This window comes from Gossypium raimondii, unplaced genomic scaffold, assembly GCF_025698545.1.
Source record: "Gossypium raimondii isolate GPD5lz unplaced genomic scaffold, ASM2569854v1 Contig00344, whole genome shotgun sequence".
NCBI lineage: Eukaryota > Viridiplantae > Streptophyta > Magnoliopsida > Malvales > Malvaceae > Gossypium > Gossypium raimondii.
Window position 1 is genome coordinate 4592 of NW_026291444.1, and position 6804 is coordinate 11395.

General features: G+C 56.2%; 1 pseudogene; it reads left to right on the forward strand.

The window, feature by feature from the left end:
• Nucleotides 1-873: 873 nt before the first annotated feature.
• On the forward strand, nucleotides 874-1026 carry LOC128039211 (5.8S ribosomal RNA; annotated as a pseudogene).
• The last annotated feature ends 5778 nt before the right edge of the window (nucleotides 1027-6804 follow it).

Below are 6804 nucleotides of genomic sequence, written 5' to 3' on the forward strand. Positions count from 1 at the left end.
CGGAAACTTACGAGTCGGACATAGTAAGGATTAATGGTGAGAGCTCTTTCTTGATTCTATGGGTGGTGGTGCATGGCCGTTCTTAGTTGGTGGAAGCGATTTATGCAGTTAATTAGTTATGAGCGAGACCTCGACACTGCTAACTAGCTACGGAGGTGATCCTCGTGGCTAGCTCTTAGAGGACTATGGCCTTTTAGGCCAAGGAAGTTTGAGGCAATAGCAGTGCTGTGATGCCCTTAGATGTTACGGGCATGCAGCCTTCTGCTGATGTATTCAGCGAGTCTATAGCCTTGGTAAGCGGGCCGGGTAATCTTTGAAATTTCATCGTGATGGGGATAGATCATTGCAATTGTTGGTCTTCAGCGAGGAATTCCTAGTAGCGCGAGTCATCATTTCGCGTTGACTAAATCCACGCCCTTTGTACACACTGCCGTCGCTCCTACCGATTGAATGGTCGGTGAAGTGTTGGGATCGCGGCGGCGTGGGCGGTTATTTGCCCATGACGTCGCGAAGTCGAACCTTATCATTTAGAGGAAGGAGAAGTCGTAACAAGGTTTCCGTAGGTGAACTGCGGAAGGATCATTGTCGAAACACGCCTAGCGAGCGACCCTTGAGCGAGTTGCAAACAACACGGAGGTGGTGCGGGTGCATCCTCGCCTCTCGCCACCCGTGTCTCGGGCGGCGGTCTCGTCGTCCCTACGCCCGTCGGGTGGGGTGAGATCTGGGATCAACCTCTTGAGGCAAAGCGAACAAACCCCGGCGAATCGCGCCAAAGAATCGAAAGCGAAAAAAGGGGCCGTCTTACAGCCGCCGCACCGTTCGCGGTGTCGGTGCTTGATGATCTTTGTTCTCTTGTGCATAAAATATCTGAGCGACTCTCGACAGCGGATATCTCGGCTCTCGCGCCGATGAAGAGCGTGGCGAATCACGATACTTGGTGTGAATGCGAGAATCCGTGAACCATCGAGTCTTTGAGCATAAGTTGCGCCCCAAGCCATTAGGTAGAGACACGTCTGCTGGGTGTCACGCATCGTCGCCCCATCCAACCATGAGCCCTCGAGCCTCGGTTGGACCTTGGTGAAATTGGCCTCCGTGCGCTCCTGACCCGGCGGTTGGCCTAAATTCGAGTCCTCGGCGACATCATCGTCATGACGATCGGTGGTAATCTTGTAAGCAACCTCGTTGGTCGTCTTGGCGTCCGTCGTCGAGACCCTTGAACCCTTCGGCATCGCAAGGGCGGTGCTCGCATCGCGACCCAGTCGGCGGGATTACCGTGAGTTTAAGCATATCAATAAGCGGAGGAAAAAAACTTACGAGATTCCCCTAATAGTGGCGAGCGAGCAGGAAAAGCCCGGCTTGAGAATCGGTCGCCATCGGCGTCCAATTGTAGTCTGGAGAAGCGTCCTCGGCTGACGGACCGGGCCCAAGTCCCTGGAAAGAAAGCGGGGGAAGGTGAAGCCCGTCGTGCGGACCTGTCGCTTTCCGCAGTGCATCTCTGAGTCGGGTTGTTTGGGAATCTGACCCTAATCGGTGTAAATTCCGTCAAAGGCTAAATCTGAGCGAGAGGCAGATGGCGAACAAATCTGCATGAGGAAAGATGAAAAGGACTTTGAAAAGAGAGTCAAAAGTGCTTGAAATTGTCGGGAGGAAGCGGATGGGGGCGGCGATGCGCCCGGTCGGATGTGGAGCAGCGAGGCCGTCCGCCCGATCGGCTTCAGGCGTGGACCAAGCCTTGGTCGTGGCGGCCCAAGCCGGGCCTTTGATCGCCCGTGGAGGCGTCGTCGCCTCGATCGTGGGATTCGGCCGCGCCGCCTCGGCGTGCCCGGCACTGCGTGCTCGGGCGTCGACTGCGGGCTCCCATTCGGCCCGTCTTGAAACACGGACCAAGGAGTCGACATGTGTGCGAGTCAGCGGGCTAGAAAACCCGTAAAGCGCAAGGAAGGCGATTGGCGGGATCCTCGGCGGGTGCCGCCGACCGACCTTGATCTTGAGAAGGGTTGGTGAGAGCATGCTGTCGGGACGAAAGATGGTGAACTATGCTGGCGGGCGAAGCGAGAGAAACTCTGGTGGAGGCCATGGCGATCTTGACGATGCAAATCGTTAAATCGACTTGGGTATAGAGGCGAAAGACTAATCGAGCCGTCTAGTAGTGGTTCCTCAGAAGTTTCCCTCGGGATATTTGGAGCCCTTAGCGAGTTCTGTCGGGTAAAGCCAATGATTAGAGGCATCGAGGCATAGCGCCCTCGACCTATTCTCAAACTTTAAATAGGTAGGGCCAGCCTTGGTTGCCCGTTGAGCAGCGCCACGGAATCGAGCTCAAGTGGGCCATTTTGGTAGCGAGGCTGGCGTCTTGGGATGAGCAGGAGCCGGGTTCTGGTGCCCAGCTAGCGCTAACCTAGAACCCACAAAGGGTGTTGGTCGATTAAGGCAGCGGGGCGGTGGTCATGGAAGTGAAATCCGCTAAGGAGTGTGTAACAACTCACTGCCGAATCAACTAGCCCGAAAATGGATGGCGCTTAAGCGCGACCTATCTACCCGGCCCGTCGGGGCAAGGGCGAACCCCGATGAGTAGGAGGAGGCGGTGTCGCCCATAAACCCGGCCTTGAGCAGGCGGGGCGGCCGTCGGTCTGAGATCTTGGTGGTAGTAGCAAATATTCAAATGAGAACTTTGAAGGCGAAGAGGAAAGGTTCCATGTGAGCGGCACTTGCACATGGGTTAGTCGATCCTAAGAGGCGGGGAAGCCGTCCAAACAGTAGCGATCAGCCTTGAGCTTGAGGAATCGGGTTAAAATTCTGAGCAAGGACCTTGGTGGTGGCAACAGCGTTAAAGTCCGGAGGCGTCGGCGGGGGCCTCGGGAAGAGTTATCTTTTACATTTAACGGCTGCCCACCACAGAAGCAGCTCGGTAGGAGGTAGAGATCAATGGCGGGAAAAACCGCTGCGTCGCGTGGTGTCGGTCGCCCGTGACCCTTGAAAATCCGGAGGCCGAGTGCCGTCCGCGCCGGTCGTACTCATAACGCATCAGTCTCAAGGTGAGCGACCTACGGTCAATGGAACAATGTAGGCAAGGAAGTCGGCAAAATGGATCCGTAACCTCGGGAAAAGGATTGGCTCGAGAAATTTGAGCACGGGGTCCCGATCCGAACCGTCATTCTTGGCGCCTTTGCTCGGCTGCTCCATGGCGAGGCGGATCGCCAGCGTCTTGGCCGAGAGAGACAATGAGAGCAGCTCCCTCGGGGGCCTTCCCGGCGACGAGCGGTCGACTCGAGGCTGAAATGCGGACAAGGGAATCCATTGTTTAATTAAAACAAAGCATTGCGATGGTCCTGCGGATGCTCACGCAATGTGATTTACGCGATGCTCACGAATGTCAAAGTGAAGAAATTCAACCAAGCGGCGGGTAAGCGGCGGGAGTAACTATGACTCTCTTAAGGTAGCCAAATGCCTCGTCATCTAATTAGTAGCGCGCATGAATGGATTAACGAGATTCCCCTTGTCACATCTACTATCCGGTGAAACCACGACCAAGGAGCGGGCTTGGCGAGAATCGTGAGGAAAGAAGACCTGTTGAGCTTGACTCTAGTCCGACTTTGTGAAATGACTTGAGAGGTGTAGGATAAGTGGGAGCTCTCGGTGAAATTGAAATACCACTACTTTTAACGTTATTTTACTTATTAGTGAATCGGGGATGAGGCCACGCCCTCTTTTTGGACCCAAAGGCGGCCCGGTGCGGCCGATCAGCGGAAGACATTGTCGGTGGGGAGTTTGGTGAGGCACATCTCATTAAAGATAGCTTGGTGTCCTAAGATGAGCTCAGCGAGCAATCTCGTGTGGAACAAAAGGGTAAAAGCTCGTTTGATTACGATTTCCGATCTGAATCTGAGCAGTGAAAGCGTGGCCTATCGATCCTTTAGACCTTGAATTTGAAGCTAGAGGTGTCGGAAAAGTTACCACGAGGATAAGCGGCTTGTGGCGATAGCGTTCATAGCGACGTTGCTTTTGATCCTTGATGTCGGCTCTTCCTATCATTGTGAAGCGAAATTCACCAAGTGTTGGATTGTTCACCCACCAATAGGGAGCGTGAAATTTGGGTTTAGGCCGTCGTGAGGCAGGTTAGTTTACCCTCTTGATGGCAGCGTCGCAATAGTAATTCAACCTAATGCGAGAGGCAGTTGATTCGCACAATTGGTCATCGGCGCTTGGTTGAAAAGCGATGTGTGAAGCTCCGTCTTGTTGGATTATGGTGAGCGCCTCTAAGTCGAATCCGGGCTAGAAGCGACATATGCGCCCGTCGCCCGATTTTGAGACCATGATGGGGCCTCTGGCCCCAAAGACGCGTGTCGTGGAGTGCGTGACATGGCGGACAAGTCATGGCGCCTCCACTGGGCGTAATTCCCACCGGCGGCGGGTAGAATCCTTCTGGAGCGACTTAAATCTGTGACGGGGTATTGTAAGTGGCGAGTGGCCTTCTTGCCACGATCCTTGAGATTGACCCTTTTGTAAGCCCGATTAAGTCCCTCCCTATCGCCTATCCCATCCCCCTAGTTACATTGCGACCCTACCACAGGGTCCCCGGTGGGGACTTGGTGTAAGGAGTTAGTTAAACACTGGCCGTGCCGCCCCCCCGTGGAACATGGCTGTGAGGGGCCTTTCTTTGGTCTGGTGCGGCTCCCCCTTGTTGGTGACTCAGGGGACTTGTTCAATTTTACGCCCCATCGTGCCATGTTTCATGGACCCAACATTGACTTCTTGTATTTGTTTTGGGCCAGACAAAATCTTGATTAAAAACACTAAGTCACTAAGTGGAATAAGCGGCACAAAAAAAGCATCCCGTTTGAGGACATGTGGGGAGCTCCCCCTTGTCGGCACCTTAGTGCCTCGGATGTCTGAGAAGCCACAGAGCACCATCGACAACTCTGACCCCTGTTGGTGCGGAGCGTCGGGCTAAAAAAGTGTCCTGTTTGGACATATGGAAACTAAAAAAGCGTGTCCTATTTGGACACATGTATATACTTTGGTAGCGCATTGACCAAGTTTTTTAGCTCTTTAGGGGAAGAGACATTGGCGGCGGGGGTTATCGAGGCAATGCTCACGCCCATCGCATGCAGGCGTCGGTGCCCCCACCACCGGTTAGGTTCGGCGGTGCTCAGGCGATCCATCCGCGAGTATCCGGAATATCTGAAGTCATCATGGGTGAGTCGGTGTCTTGGGTCCCTCCCAATACCAAAGGTAGAATTCAAATATCATTATATGTTCGGTACCCAACAATGAATGAGTTGTCGGTCCCTCCCAATCCAAGGGTAGAATTCGGATAGCCAACAATGGATGAATCCTCCCGGTCCCTCCCCTTTCGCAACAAGAGCCTCCAGCACCTTGGTGGCTCGGATGTGTGGGAGCCTCAGACACCATCGGTAACCTTGATGCTTGGATGTGCGGGAGCCTCGAGCACCATCGGCACCTTGGTGCATGGATGTCTTGGGAGCATCGGACACCATCGGCAAATTATGCCCTTGGTTGTGGGAAGCCTCGGAGACCATCGGCACCTCGGTGCTATGATGTCCGGGAGCCTCGGACACTGTCGGCAACCTAGGCCCTTGGTGGTGCGGGAGCCTCGAGCACCATCGGTACCTTGGTGCTTGGATGTGCGGGAGCCTCGAGCACCATCGGCACCTTGGTGCATGGATGGCCAGGAGCCTTGAGCACCAAAGCTAAAGTTGGGCCCTGTTGGTGCGGGGCGTCGGGTAAAAAGTGTCCCCATTTCGGACACATGAATGTCACTGGTAGCGCATTGACCAAGTTTTTAGCTCTTTAGGGGAGGTGATATTGGCGGCGGGGGTTGTCGAGGGCGGCCCATGCCGTATGCGGACGTCGGTGCCCCCCCACCGCCGGTTAGGTTCCGGCGGTGCTCGGCGATCCGTCCGGCGGTGCTCGGCGATCCGTCCGGCGGTGCTCCGTGAACCGTTCCGTAGCATAGGCCCTTAGTCGTCGGGAGCCTCGGGCACCATCGGCACCTTGGTGCTAGGATGTCTGAGAGCCGGACACCATCGGCAAACTAAGCCCTTGGCCATGAAGGAGCCTCGGGCGCCATCGGCACCTCGGTGCCGATGTGCGGGAGCCTCGGGCACCATCGGCAACCTAGGCCCTTGGTGGTGGTGCGGGAGCCTCGGGCACCATCGGCACCTCGGTGCTATGATGTCTGGGAGCCTCGGACCTTGTCGGCAACCTAGGCCCTTGGTGCGTGCGGGAGCCTCGAGCACCATCGGCACCTTGGTGCTTGGATGTGCGGGAACCTCGGGCACCATCGGCAACCTAGGCCCTTGGTCGTGCGAGAGGCTCGGGCACCATCGGCAAACTAAGCCCTTGGTCGTGCGGGAGCCTCGGGCACCATCGAGAAAATAGGCCCTTGGTCGTGCGGGTGCCTCGGCCGCCATCGGCCCCTAGGTCTTTGGGATGTCGGGAGCCTCGGACACCATCGGCAAACTAGGCCCTTGGTCGTGCGGGGAGCCTCGGACCTTGTCGGCAACCTAGGCCCTTGGGTGGTGCAGGGAGCCTCGAGCACCATCGACACCTTGGTGCTTGGATGTGCGGGAACCTCGGGCACCATCGGCAACCTAGGCCCTTGGTCGTGCGAGAGGCTCGGGCACCATCGGCAAACTAAGCCCTTGGTCGTGCGGGAGCCTCGGGCACCATCGGTAAAATAGGCCCTTGGTCGTGCGGGGGCCTCGGCCACCATCGGCACCTCGGCCCTTGGTCGTGCGGGAGCCTCGGCCACCATCGGCACCTTGGTGGCTCGGATGTCTGGGA